This window comes from Lemur catta, chromosome 1 (genome assembly GCF_020740605.2).
Source record: "Lemur catta isolate mLemCat1 chromosome 1, mLemCat1.pri, whole genome shotgun sequence".
In the NCBI taxonomy this organism is placed as follows: Eukaryota; Metazoa; Chordata; class Mammalia; order Primates; family Lemuridae; genus Lemur; species Lemur catta.
The window spans coordinates 152,753,232-152,767,745 of record NC_059128.1 but is presented as its reverse complement, the minus strand read 5'-3'; the positions used below and the strand labels follow the sequence as shown (position 1 = coordinate 152,767,745).

The 14,514-nt window shown below is 44.0% G+C and overlaps 1 protein-coding gene across 1 annotated transcript in view; it reads left to right on the top strand.

Moving 5' to 3' along the window:
• Nucleotides 1-14,514, top strand: part of ZCWPW2 (zinc finger CW-type and PWWP domain containing 2) — a 117,251-nt gene that overhangs the window by 30,275 nt on the left and 72,462 nt on the right. The gene's annotated exons all lie outside the window — the stretch shown is intronic.

The window sequence follows — 14,514 nt, the reverse complement described above, 5'->3', positions numbered from 1 at the left end:
AATCACATAGGTGTAGACAACGAGGAGGGCAGCCATTGTTATTTCACACACACCCCCAGCCCCCAGCTGAAATGTATTTACAAGGCTGGCACTGTTTCCATATACCCCTTCATTTTTCTCTTTTTCCCCTTTTGGGAGCCAGACATTACACATTAGGACATTGAAAGCAACTGCATGTACAAGGAAAAGTAGAAAGAGACTGCACAGGCAGAGAGAAATGTGCAGGTTCAGTAAAGACCTGAAGTTATACCTCAGGGTGATCTTTGGCACAAAGATAGCCTGCAACAATCAAAAAATCCCTAATAATATGTAAAAAAAATTGACAAATTCTGGGGAAGGTGGAAATTATGATTTCCAAAGTTACCATATTATTTGACTCAAATGCACATTTTTCAACAAAAATCCACAAGATGTATAGAGAAATAAGTATGGCCCATTCAAAGGAAAAAAAATAAATCAACAGGAATTTTCCCTGAGAAAGATTTGATGGCAGATCTACTAGAAAAAGACTTCAAAGCAGCTATCTTTTTTTTTCTTTTTCTTTTTTTACATTCAGGTTATTATGGAGGTACAAACATTTTGGTTACATGAAATGTGTTTGCCTCGCTCAAGCCAGGGCTACAAGTGTGTCCTTCCCCCACACAGTGTGCCCCATCTCCATTAGCTTTGGGTTCTCCCCCAACCCTGATCCCCTCTACCCCCACCCCTCAGCCCCACTGCTGACTGGCACCCAGTGAGTATTACTACCATGTGAGCACCTTACTGTTGATCAATTAGTACCAGTTTGATGGCTAGTACATGTGATGCATGTTTTTCCATCTTTGTGATTCCTCACTTTGAAGGATGGGCTCAATCTCTATCCAGGATAATATAAGAGGTGCTAGATCATCATTGTTTTTTATGGTTGTTAGTATTCCATGGTATACATATACCACATTTTATTAATCCACTCATGTATTGATGGGCATTTGGGTTGTTTCCACATCTTTACAATTGTAAATTGTGCTACTGTAAACATTCGAGTGCAGATGTCTTTATTATAAAACATCTTTTTTTGCCTTTGAATAGATGCCTAGTAGCAGGATTGATGGATCAATGGTATTTCTATTTTTAGCTCTTTGAGGTATCTCCAAATTACTTTCCACAGGGGTTGTAATAATTTGCAGTCCCACCAGTACCTCTCACAAAAATCAACTCACATTGGATAACAGACTTAAACCTAAGGCGTGAAACCTTAAGAATTCTGGAAGAAAATATGGGGAAGACTCTTTTAGACATTGGCCTAGGTAAAGAAGTTATGAAGAAGACCCCCAGAGCAATCACAGCAGCAACAAAAGTAAACAAATGGAAACTGATCAAATTAAAAAGCTTCTGCACAGCCAAGGAAACTGTCCTTAGTGTGAATAGACAACCTACAGAATGGGAGAAAATATTTGCTTTCTACACATCTGATAAAGGGCTGATAATAAGAATCTATATAGAACTGAAGAAAATCAGCAAAGCAGCTATCGTAAAGATGCTCAAAGAACTAAAGGAAAATGTAGAGAGTCAAGAAAATGAGGTATGAAAAAAATGGAAATGTCAATGAAGAGGTAGAAAACCTAAAAGGAAACCAAAAAAAATTCTAGAATAGAAAAATAGAATGACTGAAATGCAAAATTCACTATAGAGATTCAAAGGCAGATTTTAAGCAGGCAGAAGAAAGAACCAGCAAACCTGAAGATAGAAAAGTCAAATTATTGAGTCTGAGAAACAAAAAATAAAAAGATTGAAGAAAAGCAAACAGAGCCTAAGGGACCCATGGAGCACCATCAACTAGACCTATATCTTGCAAAACTGTCCCTCAAAAGTGAGAGATAAATTAAGATATTCCCAGATAAACAAAAGCTGAGAGAGTTCATTACCACTAAACCTGTGTCGCGCCGCACTCGCCTGCAAGGACGACGCAACAAACTGGAGTTCTTCCAACAGCAGTTTAATGAGGCATCTAGTCTAGTTACATGGCGAGAGACCCCGAACAGGAAGGACAGTGGGCTTATATACCATTGCAGGTAGTCGTGGCGGGAAGTGATTGGTAGAAGGCCCTGACAAGGCTCCCAGCAATGATTCTATTGGCTATGTGTTCACCCGTAATCAGAGACTGCTCCCAACAGCTCCCCCTTTTGTTTTGCAACACAAGCTTTGGGGACTCCAACCTCAAGGTCCGGATCCAGGGGGTGGAGTCCCTGAAGCAGGTGCAAAGGCCACCGTCTCCCGTGCAATGAGCAGAGACTCTGGGAGGTGCAACGGCTGGTAAGGGGGTGACACACCACAATCTGGTGCAATGGGGAAACCCCTCAGAGTGCATGGGCCATGTCACGCTGTGCGAGAGGGGAGGCGGTCTTGACCTTCGGAGCGTAACATTTGTAGCCAGATGCCAGGGGATTGACCACACTCGAGGGCGGCTAGGGCTTAGGTAACCACCACTCGGTCCCTGCGGCGCTGTGCACGAACGCGCAGGAACCCCCAGATCACGAAACCTGCTCCCAGGATCCCCATGAACCCTAGGGACCCCAGGCCAGCCCAGTCCCGAAGTCCTCGGACTATTGACTGAAATGTAGGAAAGAGACCATTGGTCACTGTCAAGTCCAGGCGTGTGGAGTTAATGTGGGTGATCTCCAATTGCAACTGCCGGGTCAAGGCGGTAAATTGACTAGACCAGTGTCCTGTCAACATAGCAGATAATTGACGAGACTTGTTGGCCGCGGCGGAAGCATTATCAAACGGTACCGCGGTAATGCATAGTCCTGTGAAACGCCATTCGCAGCCCAGCTGTGCCAGCTGCCATAAGGCATCTATTTGCTCCTGGACCAAGTCCACACGTTGGTTCAGTATCATGATACCACCCTTCAGGTGCGCGTTGATGGCGGATTGTGTGTCCAGAGCTATAGCCACAGATGCCGATAGGTTGTTCAGTGTCTGTGCTGTCTGAACAGAGCCTACCGCTGCAGCCGTAGCGGCTGCCAGTGCGGCAGTCACTGCCAATGTGGAAATTACAGCTGCAGTAACGCCAAAATCTCTTCGCTGTCGGAAAAGGGTCAAGAAGCTAGGAGCCTCCACCGGCCAAGGAATATGCCGAGGCATACGGGCAACAATTGCCATGGACTGGCTGGAGGCATTCCAGCAACGGGCATAGGAGCAGTTTGCCGTGGAGCAATTGAGAACACCAGGACCAGAGGAAGTAGCAGTGATCCAGATAAAAGGGGGCCAGAGGCAAACAGGTGTGGAGGGGAAAGACAGATTACGCTGCTGAATAGCGTGGACCGACGTCTCAAATGTTGAGGAGGAGTTCCATGTAAGATTGGCAAGGCCCAAAGAGGCATTAGTAGCGAACAGCTGGGGGAAGATCTGGGCATCATGGGTCACCGGCATCGGTCTCGGGAACACCGACAGGATGGCCCAGCGCCGGTCCGTCGTCACCGATGCGGCCAGCAGCAGAAAGGTCAGGAGCAGCAGCATCCCTGGCAGCGGACGCCCCATCATCTGCATCCTCCACATCCGCCAACCGCTGCACTCGCCGCGTTAAGCGTGCCGGGACCCACACTGGATCAGGAGTGTCCTGCGGGAAAACACAGACAGCTCCCCTGGACCGGCTCACAACCGGATCCGGGCCTTTCCATTTGTTAAGCAGGACATCCTTCCACAAGACCTGCTCTGATAAAGGGGAACCGGGGTTGGCGTGGCGGTCCGCAGCAGAGCGCCCCTGATCATCCAGCAAAAGAAAATTTAAAGTGAACAAGGTGAGAGAGAGCACAGGCTTAGGGGTACGTAAGCCCAAAGGGCTCGTCCCCGTCTCCCCCTTTTGTTTTTTGAGATAGGCCTTTAAGGTGCCATGGGCACGCTCTATGATACCCTGGGCCTGGGGGTTATAGGGAAGGCCCGTGCGGTGCTCCACGCCTAGGCGTGTGCAGAATTGACGAAAAGCTTGTGAGGTATAGGCAGGGCCATTGTCAGTTTTGATAACCTGAGGTTTACCCTAGGCAGCCCAAGCCTCTAAGCAGTGGGTGATGACATGACTTACCTTTTCACCTGTCAAGGGAGTGGCATGAATTATGCCAGAGCAGGTATCAACAGAAACATGGACATAAGAAAGAGTACCAAAGGAGGAGTAATGAGTGACGTCCATTTGCCACAAGTGGAGTGGCCGAAGACCACGAGGATTGACACCTACATGAGGTGCTGGACGAAAAGGTGCACAGGCCGCGCACTGCAGCACAATATCGCGTGCGGCTGCCCGCGAGAGGCCAAATTTGAGACGTAACGTCAGTGAAGGAGTATGGTATAGAGAATGAAACTGGCGAGCTGCCTCCAACGGAGAGCCAACCCAATAAGCGTGAGTGGCATGATCCGCCAGGGCATTGCCGCGCGCCATGGGGCCCGGCAAAAGGGAATGGGCCCGAATGTGCGTTATAAAAAATGGGGACCGGCGCGAATGGATGGCAGCACGGATAGCACAGAATAAGGAGAACACCGTGCTGCGAGAGTTAAGAGAATGGCTGTTTCCAAGTGACGGACAGCCTGAACAACATAAGCAGAATCAGAGATTATATTAAGGGGCTCTGGCACGGTTCGGAGAACCAATTCAATGATAGCACATTCAACGTGCTGGGGAGAAGAGTAAGCGAAGCGGGCCGTAAACACCTGATCATTGATTACATAGCTACCGGTGCCTGTGGATGACCCGTCAGTATAAACAATGGTAGCCCCAATTAGAGGCTCAGGGGAAGTTAGATGAGGAAAGATAAGCTGATTGCGAAGTGCAAACTGAAGAAGGGGATGTTTAGGGTAATGGTTATCTATGTCTCCTGGGAAGATACAACAGAGTACTGCCCAAGAATTTAAGGAAGAGCAAAGGACTTGAGTCTGGGACTTGGTGTATGGGCAATGAATAACTGTAGGGTAAATACCGAAGTGGGAAAGGGACAACGAAAGCCCAGATAAGGCCAAATCCACAACCTGCGTAGGATAATGTTCTATAGCACGCCGCGGAGAAGCATGTGAATGAATCCACAGCAAAGGCCCGTCCTGCCAGAGTACTGCCGTGAGCGCCACGGGAGAGGGCAAGAGGCACAAGGAAAAGGGGCGGTCCGGTTGGATGCGGACCAACTGAGCTTGCTGAAGAGCTTCCTCGACCTTAGCGAGAGCCTGCCGAGCCTCAAAGGTGAACGAACGGGGGGACAGTATATCAGGGTCACCCTCCAATATTTGAAACAGAGGGCGCAGCTCAGAGGTTGGGAGATGTAAGAAGGGGCGAATCCAATTGATGTCGCCAAGTAATTTTTGAAAATCATTTAGAGTGTGCAGAGAATCTTTTCAAATTTCAATCTTTTGGGGTCGAATAGAAGAGGGACCGATACGAGCCCCCAAGAAGGTGTCTACATCGCCTTCCTGGACCTTTTCTGGGGCAAAAGTTAGGCCAAAAGAAGATAAGCTGTCACACAAGGCGGCATAGGCTTTGTGCATCACTGAGGTGTCAGAGTGGCAAAGCAAAAGATCATCCATATAATGGAGAATCTGGACACAGGGAAAGGCCTGCCTCACAGGGAAAACTGCTGCCGCCACATACAGCTGACACATGGTAGGACTGTTAGCCATCCCCTGAGGCAGGACCCTCCACTGGTATCGCTGATCAGGCTCCTGATGATTAAGGGATGGAAGCGTAAAAGCGAAACGCTCCCGATCATTGGGGTGTAGCGGAATGGAAAAGAAACAGTCCTTAATATCAACAATAAGAAGTTGCCAATGCTTAGGCAAAGCGGACAGAAGTGGGAGGCCACGCTGCACTGACCCCATCAGCTGCATCTGGCGATTGATTGCGCGGAGATCATGTAAGAGCCGCCACTTGCCAGATTTCTTTTTGATAACAAAGATTGGTGTATTCCAGGGAGAGCGAGATGGCTCCAAATGGCCCATGCGGAGCTGCTCAGAGACTAACTCTCGAGCGGCAGTAAGTTTGACTGAAGGCAGGGGCCACTGAGGCACCCAGACCGGCTCCGCTGTTAGCCACGGTATGGGTATAGCTTGCTCCTCAGTGACCCCTAAGAAAAACCCAGCCCTTGTCGTGGAGGTCGCGGCTCAGGTATAACGGGCTCCGCTCGGCCCTGTAGCCGGGGGCCCAGTCCTTTTCTAGGAACGCAGCCCATAGCACGCATCATCTGTTGACTCTGTGGAGAGAACTCATTAGTCAACCGAAAAGACATTTGCTTTAACACTTCCTGTCCCCATAGGTTGACAGGTATAGGCATAACATATGGCTGAAATGAACCCTCATTACCCTCGGAGTCCCGCCATTTGAGACGGGATGCACTCATGGCCGGGGCAGAGGCATATCCGAGGCCTTGCAGACTATGTGTAGAGGGAACAGTGGGCCAGGAGGAAGGCCACCATTGACTGGACATAACACTGGAATCTGCCCCGGTATCCAAGATACCTAAAAAGGACTTGCCCTGAACTTGTAATGTAAGTGTTGGTCTCTCTCCCAACTCAAGGGTTACATATGCCCCTACACCCCCCGAGGAACCAAAGCTCCCCTCCCCCCGAGGACAGGGAGCACTGGGAAAATGAGAATGAAGACTGGGTAATACTAACAGCTGAGCAATCCTGTCACCAGGGCAGATAGATACTACACCTCTGTGGGCCGAGGCTAAAATCTGAACAGTGCCTGTGAAATCTGAATCTATAACTCCTGGGTAAATAACTAAGCCTCGCAGTGTAGAGGAGGAACGACCTAGCACTAACCCCACCGATCCCGACGGGAGAGGACCTCGAAAATCAGAAGGGATGGGCTGACATCCCATCCCAGGGGTTAATACTGAGTGGGTGGTGGCACAGAGGTCCAGTCCTGCGGAACCCGCAGTGGCTCTCCGGACCCTGGGGGCACCAGGGACGGCAGCTGCATCTGCGGGGGCACCAGTGGCTGTTGGACCGGTGGCTGCTGGAAGACCCCATACATTCGTGGTCCCTGGGGTCGAGGGCCCCTCCTCCCGTTTTTTGGCTGGTTAAATGTTTTAGAACGAGCACCAGGTGTGGAGGTTAAAGGCTGCAGCCAGCGTCCGTGAAGGTCCTTGACTGACCGACACTCGGAGGCTCGATGACGGCCCTTACCACACCGATGGCAGATTTCCAGTATGGAAGGCCGGGACTCCAACCGAAAGCGTGGAGGTCCCATAGAGCGGGTATTTTGGCTTTTGCACTGTCTCCGAATGTGTCCTTGTTGGCCACACTTAAAACAAGTCACTTCGGAAGTGTCCTTAGCGGCGAGGATGGCAGCCGCCAAGCCCGCATTGGTGGGAGGGCCTCCAATTTCTCTGCAAGCTTTTAACCATGCACTGAGGCCCTTTCCCTTCCAAGGGGCAATAGCATGACGACACTCTCTCGTGCACTGCTCGAAAACCAACTGTTCCACTAATGGCATAGCCGAGTCGGCATCGCCGAAAATCCTTGCAGCGCATTCCACCATCCGAGCCACAAAGTCAGAAAACGGTTCTGCAGGGCCTTGGATGACCTTGGTTAAATTACCTGCAACTTCCCCACGATTAGGCAGTTGTTGCCAGGCTCTTATAGCCAATTGATTAATCTGGCCATAGACCTGAATGGGAAAATTAAGCTGATTATTCTGCCAACGACCCTGTCCTAAGAGCATATCGGCATCCCAGGCAGGCTGGCCCTGCTGCGCGTTCTGCCGAGCTTGATTAATACAGGCTTCTTGATATATGGATTTCCAATCTAAATATTGCCCCATGGATAGACAGGCCCGCGCGGTACCAGCCCAATCACTGGGGGTCATGGCATGCGCACTTAGCCGTTCCAGTAGGCCACGGGTGTAAGCGGCATTGCACCCATAAGCCTTGACAGCTTCAACCAAAGCTTTTAGTTGCTTGTAATCTAGGTGTTCGTGAAAGCGATGTTGATTAGCGTCCTCAAAGACGGGGAAAGCAAACTCCCTCTGTATCTTCTTTCTAGCTCGGGGAGGCACAAACGAGGTTCCGCCCTCCATATTTAGAGGGGCGGATCCCGCAACGGGAAAAGGAGGGGCAGTAGTGTACGGGGGCAGGCGATTACGCTCCGCCTCATATCTAGCCGCCGCCTCCTCCAGCTCCGCCTTCTCCTGCGGAGACAGCCCCTCCTCCGCCTCGCGAGAACGCGAACGGGAAGAAGAGCGAGACGATGAAGAAGACCAGGAAGAAGAAGGACGAGAGGAAGAAGAGGAAGAAGAGGAAGCCGACATGTGGAGGGAGGCCATTTTGAGAGCCACCTCCTCCATGTCCCTTTCAGGCGGCGGGCGTCCCCGCCGTTCCTGTTTACCCGCGGACTTACGTTTCCTTTCCGGCCTTTTCCTCGGCCGCCCCGGCCGAGCCGTACCCACTTTGCCTCTCTCAGACATACTATCTTGATAATCACTGAGTACTTGCTGACCTTCCCGGACCGGACCGCTGCAACGGTTGTCCTCTAAACAGGAGCGCACCAGTGCCCACACAGGGAGAACACACTCCCAAAGGGGACCAGACTCTCGGGCACGGCAAAGGTCCTGCTCTAGCTTATCCCAACTCGGAATCGTTAAAGACCCCGAGTGGAGAAACCATGGGGCCACCCGGTCCACGTCCTGCACAAAATGGCGCAGGACACGGTCAGGGATACGAAGCTCCTGGGCGGCCAGAAGACCCCGCAGGGCCCGCAACAGGTGACAACTAGGAGAGTTCCCCATGGGGTAGGTCACAAGCACCCGGTGCCGGCGTCAGAAGAGGGCAGGGGTCCAAAATAAAGCCGCCCCAGCTGCTGTGGTTCTGAACTCACCTCCAAAGAGGTCGTCTCCGCCGGTGCGAGAAGTTCCCGGGTTTCGGCACCACTTGTCACGCCGCACTCGCCTGCAAGGACGACGCAACAAACTGGAGTTCTTCCAACAGCAGTTTAATGAGGCATCTAGTCTAGTTACATGGCGAGAGACCCCGAACAGGAAGGACAGTGGGCTTATATACCATTGCAGGTAGTCGTGGCGGGAAGTGATTGGTAGAAGGCCCTGACAAGGCTCCCAGCAATGATTCTATTGGCTATGTGCTCACCCGTAATCAGAGACCGCTCCCAACAAACCTGCCCTGCATGAAATGCTCAAAGGAGTCCTGCAGGATGAAATGAAAGGACACTAGATCATATCTTGAAGCTGTATGAAGAAATAAAGGTAAATACATTGGCAAATACAAAAACTAGTACTATTGTAACAATTTTAACTCTACTTTTTGTATTCTACATTCTTCAAGAGACTAATTTTTTTAAAAAAATTATTAATGTAAATGCTAGTATTATAACTTTGGTTTGTAACTCCACATTTTGTTTTCCACATAACTTAAGAGACTAATGCACTTCAAAGAATTATTAGTTTATATTTTTGGGCAAACAATGTATAAAGATATAATTTTGTGACATCAACAGCTGAGGGGGGTGGGGATGGAACTATTTAAAGGAGCAGAATTTTTGCATGTTGTGGAAGATAAGATGGCATAAATTTAAACTAAAGTGTTATAACTTTAGGATGCTAAATGTAATTCCTATGTTAATGAAAAAAAAATAGCCGTAGAGTATATACCAGAGGAAATGAGAAATGAATTTATGTTTCACTATAAAAAATCAATTAAACACAAAAGAATACTGTAATCAAGGAAATGAGAAACCAAAAAGCTGTAAGGCCTATAGAAAACAAATAGCAAAATGACAGAATTAAGTCCCTCCTTATTAGTAATTACATTAAATGTAAATGGATTAAATTCTCCAATCAAAAGATAGAGATTGGTATAATGAATTAAAAAAACATATCTACTGTCTAAGAAGACTCACTTTAGATCCAAAGACATTAATAGATTGAAACTGAAAGGAAACAATATTGGGAAACAGCATTCTATACAAATAATAACCAAAAGAGAGCAGGTATGGCTATATTAATATTAGGCAAGATAAACTTAAAGGTTACACGAGACAAAGAAGGACATTAATAAAAGGTACAACACAAGAATATATAATAATTATAAACATTTATGCACCTATTAACAGGCCATTAAAACATGAAGCAAAACCTTGAAGAATTAAAGAAAGAAATACACAATTCTACAATAATTCTTGAGACTTCAATACCTGACTCTCAATAATAGATAGAAACCCACACAAAAGAGAAGTAAGGAATCATCAGATAACCAATGGTAAAGTAACTAGATATGATGGACATATACAGAACACTCTACCCAAGGTAAACAGTATACACATTTTCCTCAAGTGCAAATGGGAAACTTTCCAGGATAGACCACATTGTTGGGTCACAAAAGAAGTCCAAATAGATTTTAAAAGATGGATATCATGCAAAGTATCTTTTCTGACCACGATAGGATGAAATTAGAAATAATGACAGAAGTAAATCTGGAAAATTTTCAAATTTATTTATAAACATAATCCTAAACAACCAATGGAGGCCGGGTGTGATATCTCACACCTGTAATCCTAGCACTCTGTGAGGCCAAGGCGGGAGATCGTTTGAGCTCAGGAGTTCCAGCCTAGCCTAAGCAAGAGTGAGACCCCCATCTCTACTAAACATAGAAAGAAAATTAGCTGGACAACTGAAAATGTATAGAAAAAAAATTAGCCAGGCATGGTGGTGCATGCCTATAGTCCCAGCTACTTGGGAGGCTGAAGCAGAAAGATTGCTTGAGCCCAGGAATTTGAGGTTGCTGTGAGCTAGGCTGATGCCACTGCACTCTCACCCAGGCAACAGAGTGAGACTCTGTCTCAAAAAAACAAAAAACAAAAAACAATGAAACAAAACAAAACAAAAAAAGCAACCAATGGAGAAAACACAGCATACTATAATGTATAGTATGCAGTGAAATCAGTACTAAAGGAGAAATTTATACCTATGAACACATATTTAAAATTGAGAAATACATCAACAACCTAACTTTACAACTTAAGGAACTAGGAAAAAAGAAAAAACTAAATCCAAAGCTACCAAAAGGAAGGAAATAATAAAAATTAGAGCAGAGATAAATAAAATATAGAATAGGAAAACAATAGAGAACATCAATGATACCTGAAGTTTGTTCATTGAAAAGATCAATAAAATTGACAAACTTTTAGCTAGATGGATTAAGAAAAAAAGAGAGAAGACTCAAATTGCAAAAATTAGAAATGATATCTTGGACATTACTACCACATACACATATATAAAAATGATTATGAGAGAGTACTATGAACAGTTGTACACCAAAAAATCAGAGAACCTAGATCAAATGGACAAATTCCTAGAAACAGAAAATCTATCCATACTAAATCATGAAGAATTAGAAAATCTGAGTAGACCTAAAACTAGTGATGAGATTGAATCAGTAATCAGAAATCTCTCAACAATAAAAAGCCCCAGATATGATGGGTCCACTGGTAAATTCTTCCAAATATCTAAAGAACTAATATCAATCTTTCAAACTTTTCCAAAATTACTGAACAGGAAGGAATACTTCCTAATTCATTATATGAGGCCAGCATTACTCTGATACCAAAGCCAGGTAAAAACAGTACAAGGAAAGAAAACTACAGACATTATCCTTTATTAACATCAATGCAAAAAAAAAAAAACTTAACAAAATACTAGCAAACATAATTCAGGAGCATATTAAAAAGATTATGCATTGTGACCAAGTAGGATTCATTCTTGGAATATAAGGATGTCTCAATATATAAAAATCACTTAATGAAATACACCACGTTAACAGAATGAGGGCAAAAAAAAAAAAAAGATCAGCTCAATTGATGTAGAAAGAGCATTTGACAAGATTCAACACTGTTTCATGATAAAGAACACTCAACAAACTAGGAATAGAAGGAGATTACCTCAACATTTTAAAAGTCATATATGCAAAACCCATAGCAAATTTGATACTCAATGATGAAACTGAAAGCTTTTCCTCTAAGATTAGGAACTAGGCAAGGATACCCACTTTTACCATTTTAATTTAATACAGTCCTAGAAGTTCCAGCCAGAATAATTTGGTGGGGGAAAAAAAGACATCCACATTAAAAAGAAGGAAGTAAAATTATCTCTGTTTGCAGATGATGTGATCTTGTATGAGAAAACCCTAAAGATATCACAAAAAACTGTTAAAACTAATAAACAAATTCAAAAAAGTAGCAGAATGTAAGTGAATGCACAAACATCAGTTGTGTTTCTATACACTAACAATAAAAAATGAAAAAAGGAAATTATGAAAACAATTCCATTTATGGTAGTATTAAAAAGAATAAAATCCTTAGAAATTCACTAACTTATGTAATGAAAACTATATAACACTGCTGAAATAAAGAAGATATAAATAAATGGAAACATGTCTCATGTTCATGAATTGGATGATTTAATATTGTTTTTTTAATCATGCATATGCATTTTATTGGATTCTTAGTGAGTGTTAAATGAGAAATGTACTGTTATTATTCCTGTTTTTCAGATGGGACAGAGAGGCTCAGAAGAGTGGGCAACTTTCTTGAAGTTACACATCCAAGAAAGGCAGAGCTAGGATTGGAACCTGCATCCCCTACTTTAGGCTTCATCCCTTTTTTTTTTTTTATTTCAAAATATTAAGGGGGCACAAATGTTTTAGGTTAGATGGATCATTTTTGTAATGCTTGAATCCCGGATATAGGTGTGACTGTCACCCAAATAATGTTCATAGTACCCATTAGGTTGGTTTATTCTCCTTCCCTCCTCTCTCCCATGAGTTGCATTCCACTGAGTTTTACTTTCCTCTGTGTACTTCTGTGCTCACTGGTTAGTTCCAATAGTGAGTACATGTGGTGGTTGTTTTTCCATTCTTCTGATACTTCACTTAGGAGAATGGTCCCCAGTTCCATCCAGATTGTTTCAAAGGGTATTAATTTATCTTTTTTATAGCTCAGTAGTACTCCATGGTGTACATATACCACATTTTATTAATCCACTCATGTATTGATGAGTATCTGGCTTGAATTCACATGTTTACAATTGTGAATTTTGCTGCAATAAATATTCTAGTGCAGGTGTCTTTTTGGTAAAATGACTTCTTTTCTTTTGGATAAATACCCAGTAGTGAATTGCTAGGTCAAATAGTAGGTCTACTTTTAGTACTTTGAGGAATCTCCATACTGTTTTCCATAAAGGTTGAACTAATTTGCAGTTCTACCGACACTGTATAGGTGTTCTTTCTCTCTGCATCCACATCAGTATCTATTGTTTTTGGACAAAAGCTGTTCTAACTGGGGTAAGGTGATAGCTCATTGTGGTTTTAATTTGCATTTCTCTTATGATTAGTGACATTGAACATTTTTCCATATGTTTCTTGGCCATTTGGGCTGCTTCTTTTGAGAAGTATCAGTTCATGTCTTTTGCCCACTTTTTAATAGGGTTGGGTTTTGTTTTTTTTTTTTTTTTGTCTTGCTGATTTATTTGAGTTCTTTGTAGATTCTGGTTATTAGACCTTTATCAGATATGTAGCTTGTGAATATTTTCTCATATTCTGTAGGTTGTCCATTTGCTCTGTTGATTGTTTCCTTATCTGTACAGAAGCTTTTTAGTTAATCAAACCGCATTTATTAATTTTCAGTGTTGCCATGATTGCCATTGGTGTCTTTTTCATAAATTCTTTGCCAAGGCTGATATCTAGAAGAGTTTTTCCTACATTTTTCTCTAGAATTCTTGTGGTTTCATTCCTTAGATGTAAGTCTTTTATCCATCTTGAATTACTTTTTGTGAATGATGAGAGGTAGGGATCTTGTTTCATTCCTCTGCTTGTTGCTATCCAATTTACCCAGCCCCATTTATTGAATAGGGCTTCTTTGCCCCAGTGTATGTTATTCTTAGCTTTGGTAAAGATCAGTTGGTTGAAGGTAGATGGTTTTATGTCTGGGTTCTCTGTTCTGTTCCATTGGTATATGTCTCTATTTTTGTAACAATACCACCATGCTGTTTTGGTTACTATAGGCTTGTAGTATAGTTTGAAGTCTGGTAATGTGATACCTCCAGATTTGTTCTTTTAGTTTAAGATTGCTTTGGCTATTCAGGCTCTTTTCTGGTTCCAAACAAAGCATGTAATTATTTTTTTTTAGATCTGTCAAATATGACTTTGGTAACTTCGTGGGGATTGCACTGAATTTTTAAATCACTTTTGGTAGTATGGATGTTTTAACAATGTTGATTCTACTTATCCATGAGTATGACGTATTTTTGTCTTTGTTTGTGTCCTCTTAAATTTCCTTTCTCAGAGTTTTGTAGTTCTCCTTGTAGAGATATTTCACCTTCTTTGTTAAGTATATTACTATGCATTTTATTTTCTTTGTAGCTATTGTGAATGATATCGAGTCTTTGACTTGACTCTCAGCTTGACTATTATTAGTATATAGAAATGTTACTGATTTATATACATTGATTTTGTATCCTGAGACTTTGATGAATTTATTTATCAATTCCAAGAG